At 36.5% G+C, this 19,297-nt stretch overlaps 1 protein-coding gene across 1 annotated transcript in view; it reads right to left on the bottom strand.

The window, feature by feature from the left end:
• Positions 1 to 19,297, bottom strand: part of LOC113092493 (plexin-B1-like) — a 66,344-nt gene that overhangs the window by 45,860 nt on the left and 1,187 nt on the right. The gene's annotated exons all lie outside the window — the stretch shown is intronic.

Genomic DNA, 19,297 nt, shown 5'->3' with positions numbered 1-19,297 from the left:
CAGAGTAGAGGGACTGTGAATTTTGGACCTGCATCACAATCAGCAGAATCTGCGTCAACAAAGAGATCCACCCACAAATAAGCTTTTGAGGCAGAGGACGGAGAGAGCTTTCATGACCTTCTGTTCCAGTTTTGGAAGGGGGACAGCTTCATTTGAAAGACAATGGACTACCCCCGGACACACACATTGTCCTTGCTGGCAGATTGCAAATGAGAAGAATCTAAGCCGTGGCGTTTGGAGTGGGAGGTCTACAGTTGTCAAGCACTTTATAAAAACCCTTCTCTTTGGTTTCATTCACTTAGTTGGATGGAAACACACAACTGAGCATGCACACAATCCCACACTACACAATTAGACAATTGGGAGTGATCAATCGCCAGCCCTCTCAGTCACCGCTGTCAGGAAATCGTTGGCGATCGATGTTGGCTTGCCAAGTTGAAAAGCCCCAGTGTCACTGACTGTGGGCATGAGCGTGGGTCGGCAGGAGGATCGACCCCGATTGGTGGGTGGAGCTCTGCAGGTGGTAGAAATTAAGACATCTGTCTGTTTGTTTCTTCAGCGTGAGGGATGGCATGGCGAGAAAGGGGAAGAAAGCGAGGACATGAAGAGGTGACGGGCTCAGCCTGGACTGAAAAGCTAGGGAGACTGGAGCTGAGGAACAAGAGGTGGTCTCTGAAAAGCACAGCAGATGCCTCCTCTCTCAGCAAGAGCTCTCCACGGCGCTGTCCACCAGGACGCCCGCATATGTCCTCAAAGTCAGGACAAAGGACACACGTTTGGGGATCTACATCTGGCTGTCATTCTAGAAAATGGAACATTTATCAGCCCACATGTGCTAGTTACCCTTTAACCTCACTCTTAGACCCGTTTCACATCACAGGCGTATCCGGATTGAAGGAGGTCAGAGTATCAGCAGCTCTTCACAGAAAATAAAGACATTTCTCCACTACTACATTGAGTATTTTCATTTAATCACAGCCGTAAATGATAAAAACAGTCATTAAGAGTGCGCCATTTATAATAACAAACTTGATCATCATCATTAAATGTATTTTACATGAAGAGGGGATTGCATTTAAATCCAAAAGATCATTAATTTACACAGAACATAATTTAACTCGCATCAAACTGGAAAGCGAGGTTTTAATAATAAAAAAAAAATGAATAATAATAAAATAAAAATCACTAATTGTATTTTCTGATGGAAAAGTTGTCATTGCTATGCTGCTGCTAAAATGTTCTGAGTGGGTTCTAGAATGTTGCTAGGTGGTTGCCATGGTGTTCTGAGTAGTTGCTAGGTGGTTACTTAAGGTTGGAATAAACAACGTGACTTTTGCCCAGATTTTTGTCCAAATTTGCAGTCGGGATCTTTCTAAGATAGCTGCCAAAAGTCAGAGTCAGTAAACAGACTTTGGGCAGTCAGAGCTGGTGAGTATCACAGAACATTTTGCAATGTATGATGTGTGCAGACATTGATTTCTTCCCCTTAAGACTATGATTCCATCCAGAAGGAGGATAGTAAACATGTTTTATTATTATTTTTATATAATTAATAATACTATATTGAGCCAATTTTACACCACAGTTTCATTTGAGACATGAGTATATTGTGTTCAGAATGACTTAGTGTGTAATGATGGTAGTGTGTGATCCTCAGTCATTCAATGAATGATGCCCAGAGTTTCTCTGTAACCATTTACAAAGTGTAACTTTTCAGATTTTAAAAGTCATGTGGTATATTCCAGCCATTTACTGACTCATGTCAGAAGAACCCATTTCTTTATTATATGTTTGTCCCAGAATTTTGAGTCAGTTTTGCTGTCCACTAGCAGGGCTCCAGAAAATAAAAAATCAAATAAAAATCCTCAAGGAGCCATTTATCTCTATCTTTTTGCATTATTTCTTATTATGTTGACAACAGGTTAAGTAAAAGCATATAAATAGCACCAAAAATGTAATATAAAAAAGTAATATAAACTAAATAAAACCACAACTGATATATATATACATCTATATATATAAAAAAAATTCTCCTATAGCTCACCTTATCTCCCTGAAGGGAAAGCTATAGAGGCTTAACCCTCTGGAGTCTAAAGGGATTTTTGGGGCCTGGAGAAGTTTTGTCATGCCCTGACATTTGTGTTTTTTTCAGTTTCTTATACACATCTAAATGGCTAAAGTCTAATCTCACTGTTATCAGCACAAACTGGGCTATAATAATATGTGACCAGCATGTATGTACTTGATTGTGTTTTTGAGAAAAACAAATGTTATGACTGGTTAGTGAAAAACTAAAAATGTTAAATCACTTGAATAAAGCCACAGACCTTTGAGAGGCAATAAACTGGACGACGACCAGCAAAAGAACTTCACCATGAGAAGGGTTCACCTCATATACTCATAAACAAACCAAAACTTTAAAAGGAATAGTTCAACCAAAAATGAAAATGTATGATTTTCCTTTTTAGGTAAGACAAATTAAGTCTCCTTACAGTATATTATACAAAATCCTAAACAGACACTCATCCACCCTAATTAAAAAACAAAAAAACAACAACTTTGTCTGCATGTGATTAATAAAGGAACTAGTGACATGAACAACCAGACAAACGTGGCTTCCTCAATCTACAGGGAGCAGAACGGAGATAGACAGAACACGGCTTCCAGCAACATGGGTAATGGCTCAAGTAACCCCGCCGTTAGCTTAATTGAAGCAATCTTGGGATGGAAAGAGATAGAGGGTGGGAGAACGAGGCCATAAACCCTTTAGCTGGCATGAGTGGTCCCTTGAGATTTTAAGTGTGAAGAGAAGCAGAGAGGTTTTGAAGGATGGAAGTGTGCAGAGGAGGGAAGCACTGGGGTTCTCCCCTGTGCTCACTGCAAGTCAGTTAACAGGCCAGACACCTGGGAACCACATAAATGATTAATATGAGCAGAGTCACTCGCAGGACAAGCTCCGCTGGGCCAGAGACACAGAGGTGCTCTGTTCTCCCCGGAATCAATCGCGAGAGCCCGATCCAGACAGCCTGATAAAGAATGCCATCGCAGTGCAGATTCTCCGCTTATCTATCGGAGCTTTGATGAGGGACGACACTGAATTAACAGACCATTATTCTGTTCTGCTCCATTAAAAAAAGACTTCCTAGGCATTGACCTTGAACAATGTCTTCCAGCCAAGGGAAGTACAAATCGAACAATTCCATCTGTCAGTATTTAATAAAATGAAACGCATGACACAAATAAAAATAACCGAAATTGGCATTTCCCTGACAGTAGTCTAAACAGCAATCCGTCCAATGGAGGGAGTGGTTTAATATTCAGTGCGCAGCGCTATGTGAGGTCGGACACAGAGAGCGGACGCTCCCACACTCGCTTCAGCCGCCGGTCATCCCACGATCCCCCTCTATTCCTCCGTCCTCGACCGAGACCGCAGTCAAAGACAGAGAGGAAGTGAATTCTGGGATGTGCTCTGCATGGAAACGACCGGATGCCTTAAAGAGGGAGGCGGCCTGTCAGGTTAATTCATCACTCCTCCTCAGTCGAACGGACGTGAGCCATTTGGTTTAGCCTTTAAGTTGAACACACCGAGGAACATTAACCCGAAAGTCGGCCTCAAAAGTTCTGCAAACACAGAACTGGGGGCAAGAAGATTTTATAAAGGAAAGGAGGAAGGGAGGATGGATGAAGATGGCATTAAATGAGAATAAACAGAAAAAAATGAAAGGGAAGAAAAGGAAAGGACAAACGGAAGGAAATCAAGGTAAACAAGGAAATAAACGAAAGGAAAGAAGGACAAAACAATGAATAAAATGAAGGAAATATAAAAAGGTCAGATGGAAAAGGAGGAAGAACATCAAAAAAACAAAGAAAGAAACAAAGAAAGAAGCAAAAAAAATCTCAAAGGAGACGTATTATTCCTCCACAAGTCTTTGTGCAGCTATAACATGAGCAGGACAAATGTCCGAGTGTGTAACGGTCTAATGTTGCGGTTCCTTGTAATCTATGCACAGTGACTCAACTGTGTAAACAGCTGAAGCTACAAAGGCAGCGTGGTGTCTGTCTGCTAATGTATGTGCTCAATACTCTCTACGAAGACCGGCACAATACACAAATCACCATGAAGTTCAAAGTCCAAAAACCACCTTTTACATAGAGCTGCAAACAACCTCCTGCTCCGATGTCTTTGTGTATAAATAAGCTTCATCTAATGCTTCGGCCTCATGTGAAGCCAGTTTCTGAGTCAGAGCTGGTTTAAATTGCAACAGTAACTGTAAAACGAGCGTATCGCTTTACATTTTCACGCATTAAGACTGAATTTCACACACAGGAAATGGATGCTAATCAAAGTTCTTTCTTCTGAAATATGGCTCATTTCCTTGAGGCAAGCCAGACTTTGGCAACTGTTGGCATGTTGAGAAAACACCTCCTTGAATCTCTAGCGCATGATGCTATGAGCAAAAACAAAAGACAGCACACAGCTGGCAAAACAGTGTAACTGCCCCGGGAGCCAAAAGCAACAGCAAAATCAACAACGGCCCAATCCAGTAGCTGACTCCTGCAGAGCAGAGCAAATGGAGGAGATCCCTGCTTTAAATGGATTTCAGAAGAACGGCTGATATATCCACAAGACAACTACATAAAATGTGAAAAAGGCACTACTAAACTGTCACCAGTTAAGTCACATATCTAGCAGTGTTGTTTAGCAGCGCTTTAATTAAATGGCATACAGTCTGCGCCACTTTGCAGATTATTCCGGCCAAGAAACGTCTACTTGGACACGAACTAAGACCATCTGACCAACATGTAAAGCGATCAACCACCGTTTGTTTTGTTTCAATCTGCCTTTTAAGGGTGGGCTTATCTGAAATTTGAAAGATTTTATCACAATAATAGACTGGTGTGGGAAAAATGTGAACGGCTTTACTATACTTGGAAAGTTAAACAAAATATCTAGTTCACTTGTTTCTCAAACAAAACTTTGTATACGCTAAAGCCACCATTCTTGCATACTTTGGAAAATCTAGCAATTATTCCATTTTCAAAAGTGCTTGTATTAGTCAGAGACAACTTGTAATCAACTTGTTTCCCAGTTGCCTGAAAAATTAAATACAGCAATTATTTCCTGAAGTTGCGTAAAAGCAGCCAATCAGATCAGAGCTTGCCAGATCGAGAAAGTGCTTTCCAATTTAGTACACAAAAGTTTATTCTGGCAAAGAACCGCCCATCTAAATAAATTTAATATGTAAAGCACCCAATCAACAAACACTTGGTTTCCTCACACACTATAAGACCTACCAGTGTCTCCTCTCCTCTAGCTCACTGTATCTCCCTGAAGGGAAAGCTATAGAGGCTTAACCCTCTGGAGTCTAAGGGTATTTTGGGGGGCTGGAGAAGTTTTGTCATGCCCTGACATTTGTGTTTTTTTCAGTTTCTTATACACATCTAAATGGCTAAAGTCTAATCTCACAGTAATTAGACTTATGCCGGTATCCAGTAATGCGATATATTGCAGTGATTAATATGCACGATATTGTTATCGTGGGCACTTCTAAATACCGTGAATAAATATACATTACAAATTATTCAGAATTTGGAATGCTTTTTAAGAATAGTATTCCCATCTAGCTAACATGAACTAAGACATGTATTTTTTTTTAACAAAGATTAATAACTTCTATAGTAAATGTAGCTATTGCTCATTATTTAGCTGTGCATTTATTGAATGAGCACTATATGCGATGTCCGAACTGATTACACTATATTTTATGTATTGCACTGTATTTTATGTAAAACCATTTTCTATTTTTAAACTGTCTTAAATTCATTTTAAGTCAATTTTTAAATAATTTTCATTTTCAAGTTCTTAAATTGCTCGTTTTATTTTTGTGATTATTTTTCTTCATGATTTTTTTTTTACTTTCTTTTATGCAAAGCACTTTGAATTACCATTGTGTACGAAATGTGCTATATAAATAAACTTGCCTTGCCTTGAATGTTAATGCATTAACTAAGGTTAACTAATGAGGTCTTAATGTAAAGTGATACCTATTGGTTTTTATAGTTCTTTTGCACTTTAATGTGTAAAACATTTAACTTTTAAATATTTTTCTGTATCGCTTTATTGTTTTAAATGTTTAGTTATTTTTGTTATAAGAAAAAAAGTTACCTTTTAACCTTTTATACTGTTTTATGACCACTTTTTAGAACAATATTTCAATACCGTGATAATACCGTGATAAAAGCATTATCAATTAACCGCAACAGGAAAATTTGATACCGGCATATCCCTAACTTTAATCAGCACAAACTGGGCTACAATAATATGTGAGCAGCATGTATGTACATGATTGTGTTTTTGAAAAAAAAAAAAATGTTATGCGTGGTTGGTGAAAAACTAAAAATGTTAAATCACTTGAATAAGGCCATAAACACATACAGAAAAATGGTTCCCAGGACTTTTGAGAACTGGAGCTTGTAGCCTAGAATTGTTCTTTCTAAATTATTTGCTGCTTTAGCTCTTAAAGTTGTACTGTTGTACTGGGACGCTAATGAAGCATGAAAAGAAAATAAAAATGAAGAAGTGATGTGGGGATATCAAAAAAATTTTTCACACCACAGACCTTTGAGAGGCAAGAAACTGGACGACGACCAGCGAAAGAACTTCACCATGAGAAGGGTTCACCTCATATACTCATAAACAAACCAAAACTTTAAAAGGAATAGTTCAACCAGAAATTAAAATGTATCATTTTCCCTTTTAGGTAACACAAATTAAGTCTCCTTAATAAAATTACAATGAACGAGGAATGAAAAGCTATGAACATAATGAAATTCAAGTCATAATTTAATTATAATAGCTCCTTCTCAAGGGTGGTTAAAAGTAAAGTCAGTTTAATTCAGAACCAATTCAGTCTGATGTGTAAAATAACTATTTGAGTGAAAAGTAATCAGGATATTCATCAAAAATTCAGTTGTGAACGATGACATAATTTTCATTTTTTGGGTGAACTATCCTTTTAAGAACAGAGAAAATATATGAGCTGCAAGGTTGTTTTACATTTTCAGCACATGAGTACCCTGATAATGACAGCATTTAAGCGCATTGGAAACAGAGCTAAAAATAAATGGATAAGATTCACAGCAGTTTTCCAACAACCCCTCATCTCCAGAAGGCCTGTTTGTTCCCTCACAGCCTCCGTGTGTAATGTTTAACAAGCTCTGGCTGGGACACTGTGGTCTTTTTCCATCACTGGGTCTAAGTACGGTGAAATAAAGAGAGATTTGTGGTGTTCAGAGTGAAAGTTTACCTAGGGTTGCCGTGAATGGCTCTTTCTGAGGAGGTCTGGCTGTTTTGCATGTGTCAGTGCAGTGGGTCCACCCATCTGTAATGCAGTCACAAGCAGCTGGGCTAGCACCTCAGCCAAGCACTTTCCCATTAGCTTATGCACTTAACACAGGCGATTATGAATGCTTTTAAACAGTGTTTTTGAGCTTGAACACCTGAGAGTGAAGAACACTGTGTACATTCTTTAGTACATGACATATGATACACAATGAAGTCCATTAAGACTATGGCTGCACGATATTGGGAAAAAATGATATTGCGATATTTTATTTTTCTGCGATATATATTGCGATATTTTTTCATACAAAAAAAAAATGGTGTGAGCACACATACATTCTCATTTTAAATGATTTAAACATCGACACCATTGTGTCAATTGATTAATATGCGCGAGGGAGAGAGAGCAAGACAGCGCTCGTGTTGTTTGAAGATGCATCGCTCTCTCTCTGTCTCTCTAGCGCGTGCTCTCTCTATTTCTGTCTCTCGCGCGCTCTCTCTCTCTCTCTGTGTCTCTCTCGCGCGCGCTCTCTCTCTCTGTCAATCTCTCGCGTCCGCTCTCTCTCTGCCCTGTTAAACTTGCGTGTGTTTTTCAGTCCTGTCAATGATAAACTTCCCCTCTATGATGGTTTAGCTGTGCAATTAATCCGCGAATCACATTCGTCAAGGGCCAGGGAGCAGCTGGCCCGTACAGTTAATGAATAACAGATCAACTAAGGCAGCCTACTATCGTGGATTCATACATCGCGATATCGATGCTTAAACGACACATCGTGCAGCCCTAATTAAGACTGTGGCTGTCACTCTATGAAGTATATATACATGGGTGGAAAAACATGGCCTGTTTAGTATTGCTTCAGTAATACACCAACCAGTGTCTTCTTACAAAACAGAAAATCAAAGGTTGTCAGCGTCACATAGTATTCCCATGGGATTTTTTTACGATGCTTTTGTGCAGGCTTTTTGAGCTAATAATAGCTAATATCAGCCACAAATCACATGGATAAGGATTTTGTGATGATTCGATTTTGTCAGTTTCATCTTAGCTTTCTTTGCCAGTTTCATACAAAGTAGTTTGTTCAAATCCAACAAATCGCCAACGTTTAGAATGGATTTACCATAGTAACACCAACTGTAGCATGTTATTATGGCAGAAATGTGGGAAATTCATATTGAATTGTATTATATTATGAATGTAGAAATGTATTAATAGAGTAACGGAATATATTTAGCCTTCTGTTTTTTGTTATTACGTTTTTAGCATTTATACTGAATGTATTTAGACTGTTTTCAATACCTAGAGACCATATATAGTTTTTATTTTATATTTTATAGTTTGCTGCTATGTAAGACCAATGGTCAATTTTAATAAAACGCAATTAGGTTTTTAAAATGTGCACTGTTTTTTATAATAAACATAAATTTACATCTGTATTATAACTGCCTACTTAATGTCAAATGTGCATTTCTAAGAGACCAAAAAAAGGTAATATTATTATAATATTATTATTATTTTGAAACTTGCACCGCAAACTGTGCTAAACATACATATCATCAATGTAAGGTAACACAAACCTTTCTCATGGTATGATACAGTATCAGTAATTGGGACATGCAGAAACTAAGAAATTAATATTTCTATAAATATATTTGTTTTGTTAAGGACAAATGACTGGAAAAGTATAAAGAATTCAACGTGAAGTGTTTGTCATGTTTTGACCATAAAGAGTAATAACTGGTTTATATAGCTTTCACTTAGGAGCAAAAATAAGCCTTTAAACTCTGCCTTTAAAAGAAATATATCATGATAATTATCTGGAAAATATTTACTTGTTCTAGTTTGAACTTTATGCAAAATAAAAAGTAATAATAGTAATAGAAATAATAAAATTAATCAACTTAATAGCTTAATTTTCAGAACATGTAGCAGTACACGTAATACATGGAAATATTTAGCTGCCTTTAAAGTTTCAAAAACTCCTAAAATCTTTAGCAGGCTTACAAAAGACATTCAAAACTTTTGTGGTCAGGAAGATTCTCTTCTGCTCACCAAGACTACATTTATTTGATACAAAATACAATAAAAATAGCAATATTATTCACAATTCAACAATTCAAAACCTGTTTTCTTTATTGATATATTTTAAAATCGAATTTACTCCTGTGATGTAAAGCTGCATCTTGACTATCATTACTTCAGTCTTGAGTGTCACATGATCTTCAGAAATCATTCTGATATACTGATTTGCTCAAGAAACATTAATTATTATTATCAATGCTGAAAAATGTTGTGCTACTTTGATGAATAGAAAGTTTCAAATAATTTATTTGAGAGAGAATGTTTTTGCTGAAATAAAGTAGACTATTAATTTATTTAACACACACTCTCTCTCTCTTTCTGAACCCAAACTTTTGAATGGTAGTGTATGGACAGAAATACATTGTAGTTTTACAATCCATCCAAAAATAATGTTACCTTCATATAGGGCATGTGTGCACATATTTAATGTGTGTATTCTTTGAAAAACATACAGGTCTGTCTGCACAACAAGACACGTGGACAGAGAGCATGAATCTCCTGAGAAATTGTGCTCATGAAGTAAAACAGATGTCAGCGATCATCAAAAAATCCATCTCTGTATGGTTTCAACGTCTTGCGATGTTCTAGGTCTGCGACATACTTTTTCAAATGGGCTGTCACTTTTGAGACAAATCTAATTCGAACGGATATCGAATATCATGCAATGTATTCGAATAATTATTATTATTATTATATGTTAATTCATTATTATTATATCAAAATAATTATATTTAAAAAATAAAAATATTTTGTGCAATGTGCAATTTGAAGGCAATAAAAACAAAGAGTGAAAGCATATATGTAGGCTATGTGCAATTAAATATTATGCAATAATATAGTCATTTAATGTGCAAAAAAGGGATTCAAATTTAAACTGTTTACATTTTGAAAATATAAGTTACAATCACAAATTAAAAAATTATATATATATATATATATATATATATATATATATATATATTCATTCAATTCAAAATAAAAAATAAATAAAATAAAATCATTCAAAATAAATCTCTAAATAAAAATAATAATAATTTAAATTTAATAATCAGCCAACAAATTGTATGTAACATTATACAATATTACTTCTCTTTTTTTATAAAGTTTACAGAAGTAAAAATCCCCTAAAAAAAATCAAACTGCATAACAAGGATAAGGCAATGAGAAGATAAGTGACCATGGCCTTGCTTTACTGTTATGTTTAGTACAACACCAAACACAGAAGTTGAATTAGATTAGAAGTTCTTATGAGGTTTATTTAGAAGAGATAATCGCACAACTATTTTCATGAGCAGACATTCAAGAAAATGTGACTGCGCCAAAATCAAATGAAAGACTATAGCCATGATGACAGACTACAGAAATTAACCCTAATTCTATCAGCAATACACTGCTGTCACTATCCCATAATAATAACACAGCAGATTCATGGAGACCATGGGAAATGCTTACATGCCTCTTGCCCTGAAGATACAGGCCTGGCATAGGAACACATTTCTTCATTTATGAGTATGTTAAGTTTAATTTCTTGTCAGGAAATCGATTAACTTCTTCACCCCTCTATGTGGGATATACAGCTAATTCGGCAATAAAATAGAAACAGTAACACTCTCAAGACGGGGAATGGATCTTTAGCCAAGGCTGACAGACACAAGCCAAACATCAGCAACATGATTGCAAGATATTTATTCTTCATCGTTTTATCTTCTTTTTATGAATTTCAGAGGGTCATGAACAAGTGATTTATTTTACAATCAACTGAACTGTTTCTTTGCTTACTTTGAAACTGAGGCAGGCAGAGGTTAGTCTAAGACACTTACAAAGACAACAGAATCAAATCAGATATATGCTGGAGGCTTTGTGAAGTATTTTACCCCATGATGTGACTTTGAGCACAGCTTTAGAGATAAGACGAGTGCTGGAACATCCTCTCAGCAAAAAATGCCTTTGAACAAACTCCAAATCCAAGAAAACATTCCTTTCATTCAGCACTACATTCAGCTGTATACTTACTGAAACTTCTTACATAAGCAAATACATGGCCATCATCAAGCCCAGCATGCTTTTATTTCATAAGTGGAGTGGGACGATATTTAAAAGAAAAAATAAACATTAATATTAAACATAAATATTAGTATTTTTTTTACATACACCAATTATTTTGCTTTAGAAGAATGAATGGATTTGTATGGATTATCATCATCTTTGTTTTGTTATTGTAGTGTCAGGAACATGCATTACGTGGATTCACAGAGGTGGATTTTTTCTTAAAAAGTTAAATAAAATAAACTTGTGGTCATCCGAAGAAATTGAGTTTAGAAATAGCTTGAGGGTGAAGAAAAAGATGAGGGTGAGAGTTTAAATTATTGGGGGGTAGGGGGGGGGTATCACTTTAATGGCACATGAAAATGTCATGTGGTGTTACTGTGGAAATAAAAACAAAATCCTATTACAGTCCAAAAAGTAAAAAACAGTGCTTACACAATACGGATCTTACAATTAATTTTATTACAAACAACATGAATTATCAGTTCATCAATTATAATTAAATTGTCTCTGCACATTACATTTGGATAGAAGTTTTGAAACACTTAGAAAAATATGAAAGTGCTTTTAAGTAACTGGCTGTTTAATGACTGTGTGTCACTATTGGCGAGCTCCAGCAGTCTTCACATACCTTAAATGCTCTGTGCTCAGCTATGTGAAACATGGACGAAGTAGCTGAATGATGAATTGATCGTTAATCAAACAGAAATATTCCCTGATCCAATGGGATTAAGGGATTATGGAGCAGGAATAACCGGAAGGGAGGGGCGTGTGGAGTCAGCCTGGCTTCCCACCATCTCTCTCTTCATTATTCCGATCATCTGAGATTTGGGGAAGAAAGGGGGTGATTCTTCATTGAGAGGTGTAATCCTCCTTTCTCTCTGAGGGTGTGACTGGGATGAGGGTGTGATGCTCTGGGTGGACACTGGAAAATGGACTGTTACACGTGCAATGGTTTGGCCTCACTGATTTTAGCCATGACATAGATTTTTTACAGCTTCCTGCCAAATAAGGTTAGCTCAGCCAGCTTGTATTACTGTACAGTGGTGCCTGCAAGTGGAACTGAGTGCAAACTAACCACATTTAAAGCCATTATAAGCATGGAAAACTGTGTTGAATAGCACCACTATTTCCTTAGTAGTAATTCAGTCATGCATGGGGAATAATGACAAGACAATTTGCACTTTTGCATGCATTTCTAGAGCTTGGGTTTATGCATTGGAAGATGGGAGTTTGTGCCATTTGGTTTTCAAACACCCTGAACTATACTTGTTCAAGTCAGAAGTAGATATTTGTCCACTGCACCAAAGTGTAAGGATCAAATGACATTATTATTATTATTATTTTGCTCAGGTCTATTAATTTATAAAAAAATACATTAAAAGTTATGCATACATCTCATGAGTCAAAACACTAGTGATGCACCAACATTTCAGTAAATGAAAACACTTGCAAATATGATTTCAGCTAGATTTGGAGGGCCGAAATAATTGACCAAAATGGGGACGTTAAATTAGCACTTTTCCAATGACATGCTTTGGTGTAATCTATGCCTACTTCATGTACACAACCTGAATGATCTACAACAATAGTGACAATATCGATTCCTTGTTGTTCACCACAACATACATTGACCTCAGGAAAGCCAATGTCCATCATTAGGTAGCTAGAAAAGAAATTAACTCTAGAGAGGAGCATTTTGTTAAATATATGCACTATATTACATATTCATTAGATTTCATTTTAACATAAGTTTGAATAAATGTCTGATGAAAAGTTATTACGGCCACCATTTAATTAGTAGATAAATAATTAAAATCATTAAAATGCTGATATAAAAAATGCCTCATGTGCAATTTAAATGTTTATATCCACTCAGATATTATTCGATTTTAATAACCTTATTTTCATTATTTTTTTAAAAAGTAGCAAAGCTGTCACTATGGCAGTACCCTTTCAAAAGGCACAATACAGTACATATACTAATGTGTACACTTTAGGTAGAAATCTGTACCTTTAAGCTACTAAAATGCACCTTTCGGGAGTAAATAAGGCACAAAGACACAGCTTTTGAAAGGGTAGTGTCCCAGCAGCAGCCGCTTTTCTGAAAGTGCACCGTGGTGCTTTCAACATTGCGCTATATCTGAGCTGTCACATGTCAACTTCAGAGGTGGGATCTGTTTGGCTGAATAATGGAAGACAAGGAAGTGTTTGGGATAATACACTGATAAAATACAATAGCGTTACTATTTTCAAAACAGCAGGATGCCTATACAAAAAAAAAAAATATTCAGTCACATTTTTGAAAAACCAAAATTGTTGAGATACTATACCATATTATCCAGTTTAATGCATGTGACATCAACATTGATGCTTCAAAATCTTAACTTTCAGTAAGACGTGCAATCACATGCTAGCTGCACAGATGGACTAGCTGTTCCCATCTGCACTGGGATCTGTGAGCAATTAACTAACTAGCAGAGGTAAACAGATAATGAACTATACCAATGATCCATGACACTAGTGAAATCTAAGACGCAACAACAACTTTGTGCATGCATTTTAACTCACAGACTCAAATGTATGAAACTAAACTATACTCCAGCAATAGATGTAGATAAAGATTATAGATTAGAATCATCTCCCAATATCTGCCTCTTCTCCTACTTTAGGCTGCTGTCCAGCAAAAAGTCGTTGTGCATCTCTGGTACAATTGCTTTGCTTCAGTAGTCACAGCTAATTTCATCTCACCCAAACAAATATGTGAGTCACTGTGCGGATGTCCACAGATAAAGCCAATATATTGTCAAAAGGACCCCGGGTCAAACCCCCTCCAGTGGCTTGTAACATTTCAGCTAATGGATTAGTCAAAATGAGAGCAGATGCAGCTGTCGTGTCAGGCTGTCTGTCTGTGGCACAGACCTGGCTTACTGTACTCACCAGGAGCCACATTTCATATGGCTTGGCAAAGCTCTGCGGGGGGAAACGGCAAGTGGCATATGTCAAATCGCAACATGTACAGTTCATCCAAAATGAGAATTCAGTCATTATTTTACTCATGCAACCCATTCAAGTCATTATTCAGTTATAATCTTTCCTTTCAGTGAGCTGATACTTAAAAAAAATGTAAACGGGTCAGTCGAATTGGCTCACAAATAGTCAAAAGGTTTAACTTACAAATCAGTCCAGTTTGTTTATGAAACTCACCAGCTCTTCAAATCGTGTTCATTTTAGCTCCATGTAAAAAACACAGAAAGGAAAAATTTTGGAACAGCACGAGGGTAAGTAAATTATAAAATGAACTACTCTTCTACAGTCAAATGTGACAGGAAAGGAGAAATAATACAAACAGATGAAACTGGACGTGGACACAAGGAAAAAAATATATAAACAGAACGAAAAGTTTAGTCTGCTTTTAGATCGGAGAAATCATTTTTTCTAAGCTACTCTCTCCAGATTCACCTTAACACCATATAAAAACACCATACATGGCCTTCACAAGAAAGCACACTTATGTCACGGCACATATGCACCACTGAATATTTTTAGCTCAACAACTTACAACACTTGCTATCATGGAGAGGAACCTCACACCGGTGGGAGACAAAATGACAAGTATGTGTTAAGTTGGACACAGTGAAAGTGTTTTCACACATTCAACAGTTCCTCAAATGAACTGAGCAATCACCTACCCCAAAGAGATCATGCTAGCCACAACTGTCCTCGCCTGTTAGCACACGCAACACCTCCACACACTTCTTAATCTCTCCACCTGGCCCCAGTCGAGAATAAAAATACAGGAAAAGCTCACTCTTGCAAAGTAAACACTCAACCGTGCGCTAATAAAAGGGCTTATTTATGCTCAAGGCACAGCTAGGATGGATGTTGGCACACTAGCCTAGCATTTGAGGTTTAGCTTCTCAGCAGGGCCCTGACAACAGACGTGTATATGAAGTTAAAATATATATATTCAGAAGATCATCACTGCTAAAGAAAAAAGTACAAAGTTTTAATTTGAGCAAATATTAGATCTAACATAGTAGTGAAATGGGAGAAAGCTGGTGTAGGGAAGCTATCTGAGGGTTGTTAGTCTAAAAGTGTACCCAACAGGAGGAAAGGAGAGGTATGCAAGGCCTTTACACATGTGACCAGAAGAAACGAGAAGCCCCGGGTGGGCTTTCTTTTAACAAACACACAAGCTGGCATGGTTTCACAAAGGCAACAGCATTATTTCAGTATTCAATACACTATTCTAAATGTGGGAAATATGTGAAACGTAGTGAATTAGCTTATTTAAAGCACATTATTTCCAGTACAAAACTAAGTCACAATGTTAAGGTATTTTGTGTGATTTTTAGCGAGTTTCTATGTGGTTGCTAGAGTGCGATTTATATGGCTGGTTTATTTTAATGAAATTTTTCAGATAAAAATTGCCATTAAAATGTTAAATGTGACTTCATTTTTTTCCAAGGTTTGCTGTGCTTGCTTGGAACATTTGCAGAATCACTGTAAAAAAAATAAAAATAAATAATAATAATAATATATAGCGTATATTAACAATATTGTACATTTTTATTTTATTGTATGACTATAACATTACAATTTAAGATACAGATACATTTAATTAAATCACATCCTTTGGAATTTGATAACACTAAGCCATATTACAACTTGGGTTTTAAAATAATGATGGTGGTAAAAATAGAATACACTTGTAAAAGTTTTAAGAGGTGCGCTGTATTTGTGCTCTTGTATGCAGCGGGTTGTGCTGACCTGAAACACAACAATAAAAAGAGAGAGCCGATTTCAAATCTCTTTTAGAGCTTTCATCTGTTTGCCAGACTTATTAATGAGCATCTGCTCTTCTAACCCATCCTCAGATAACTGGTGGTGTGACCCACGGCTTTGAGGAAACTGACCTTGCCATGGCAGCACTGGCATGATATTAGAACCCAGAGAGATTTATCTTCTTCTTTCATTTTGTTCCTCAAGGCTCTTTCCACATTCCCATACATTCTTGTATACACTAAATATTATTTATCTACTTTCCATTTTTCAGTTCTGGTGTGTATAACCTTCTACGTGTGGGCTTGGAGATTATAACTCAGGTTAAGAAAAACAATGACAGAAAAACCATGGACCAAAAATGAAACCCTTTTTTTTTTTTTTTTTTTTACAATTATTATTATTATTATTATTATTATTATTTTGATTGCTTTCACAAAAATATTTAAATATTATAGAGCTGAAAGTGACTAGTTTATGTCATTTTTAACATTAAATAAATAAAAGTTATTAATTTCTGCTGCTTTTCCTGGCCCGGAAACCATCGTTTTTAATTGCCTAATATGTCAAGGATTCATGATTTCTGGTATTTGTATAGAAATGCAAGCCTGTGCGTGCAAAGAAAAGCCTGAAATCCAGATATCTGGTGGCTTATTTATCATCTAATTTCACAACTCTACACAATAATTATGAGTTTTCTTTGTGTTTCTTGGCTGAAACATAAAACAGTGCAGATGTACCAGATCACTAAAATGTCAAGTTCAGTGCCTTATGGTTAAAAGTCATCGGAAGCTCTTCGGTCACACAGCAACAGATGCTTGGAGGCAGAATCATGACCTCCTAATATACCCACTCAATAAAAACTTGTACCTTACACCTTCCTCTCTCTAACAGAGCTTTAATGAAGATATAGCAACAGACCAAAAACTTGGATGTACTATGCAATCTTTCAGTTTTTGCTCAGTGACACATATAAGCCGATGACACAATAGTGATCAAATCGCTAAAACAAATCTTACATAATCAGTATCATTAACGCAAGTTTAAAACACACACCAAGAACACCAAAACCCGAGTTTTAGGATGTGGATTTAAATGAGATGGCCAGTCGATGTCTGCTAGCACCTGTGAATGCTGGCACCCTCCAGACCCGTGGTTTCACCCCACACTCCCATAGAACATGAGGTGAGGGGTTAATCTGATATTGGGCTGAAGGAAACTACAAAGCATGCGAGCAGATGGTCATCTTTGAGCAAGGTTTCTGCTAAGACAAGAAAACCAGAGATGGAAACAAGAGAAGCGTTTTTTACTTTAACCGCAACATTTTTGACTTGACGTTCACATCTTTGTGCAGATAATGAAGAAGATAAAATATTGATATATTTATATATTGGTATATTGAACCTTAATGTGTTCCTCTATAGGTAGAAATCAAATATGGGTTGGGTCACGCGTCATTTTAATGTGCTTTCGCGTTACAATAATGCGCTCTCCTTGCTGCTTCTGCACCGCTTACACATACTGTATACGCACTGCAAATGGGGTACGTGTGAACCTGTATAATGTATAACAAATATATTTCAACACCTGAAGCACCGCTACAATGAGCTCTATGACTAATGCATGGCAAAAAAGCCATGTGTCTAGACATTTTGTCACACCTTTACTTAGTGATTATTTTGACTTATGTCTGTTCTAGAGACATGTTACAACTTTTCTTTTGTTTTGGAAATGTTTCAAATTCATACTGAATGCCTTTATGACTGTAAAGCATATCTGTGTGTATGTCAAAATCGTGATTAAAAGGTTTATTTGAGGTGGAGTAACCCTTTCACAGAGCATGAAAAGTGCAATGGACAGTCCGTTAACAAGTCCACCACAGTCTTCCACACAACACATCCTTCTGTGAGATCCAGCAACTAAATAACGTTTGCTGGATGTGAGAGTGTGGGAGTATGAACAACTTATTTATTTTTTTCCTAATGGGAGGAGGGATGCCATCAGCCACACATTGAATATTTACACAGTTATAATCATGCAACAAACTGTTTTTCTGAAGCTACAAATCAAGCTACAGTCAAAATGTTTACAATTTGTACAAATAAAACACAAAACAAAAATTCTAAATGCAACCTTACCATTGAAAAAAGGTTTAACAGGCCATAACCTGGCCATAACCATGTCTCTTATATTTGTTATCAGTGCACATTAGGTGATTTGTGTTACATTTCATGTTTTATTAATGTTTATTGCATTATTTTACTGACATCTTTGTTAAAATGATAGTATTTTTCCTTTGACCCTGTGAACAATCAATATCCAAGTACTGATACGGACAGACGTTCATTTAACCAGTTTAATTGTGTGGTTTATCTCCTGTATTATTTTGGTGGTTATCAATAGATTTTAAGGTATATAGCAGATTTAAGTAGGCTCGTAATTTACCACTTAATGAAATATGTATGGTTGTAAAGTGTAAAGTATACAGGTGGCAATATGCCATCCAGTAGAATTAGAATAAATCTGGATCTCTGCTGGTGACTCTTATTTAAAATTCCCCTGCATAATCTAAACTCATTCCAATATGAAAATATTCACAATAAATATGAGGCTGCTTTGTGTTTCTTGGCTAAAGCATGAAACAGTACAGATGAACCAGATCACTGACATTAAAAGGCATCTAAAGATCTCCTGCCACAACCAAACACACACACAGCCGAAGAATGCACCATGAGGCAACAGATGCTGGCAGGCAGATTCATGACCTCCTAAAATACATGCTCATGAAAAACCCTCGTACCTCACAGCTTCTTCTCTGATCACCATTTAACCGAGCTACAGCGGGGTTTGGTGTATTTCAGCTACAATTTTCACCCTGCTGGATGAAGCCCAGCTAGAATGGCATTATCTAGGTCTGTTAGTCCTGACCGGTACAATTTCAGTCAAAACAAAGCATTCACACGACATTTTAAAAAGACAGATTTTTGCTTTAATCCAACTGATATTGAACATTTAAAGTGCATGTAAACACACATTTTGACAAC

This window comes from Carassius auratus, unplaced genomic scaffold, assembly GCF_003368295.1.
Source record: "Carassius auratus strain Wakin unplaced genomic scaffold, ASM336829v1 scaf_tig00214604, whole genome shotgun sequence".
NCBI classification, from domain to species: Eukaryota; Metazoa; Chordata; class Actinopteri; order Cypriniformes; family Cyprinidae; genus Carassius; species Carassius auratus.
The sequence above is the reverse complement of the archived record's forward strand: the minus strand, read 5'-3'. Positions and strand labels throughout refer to the sequence as shown.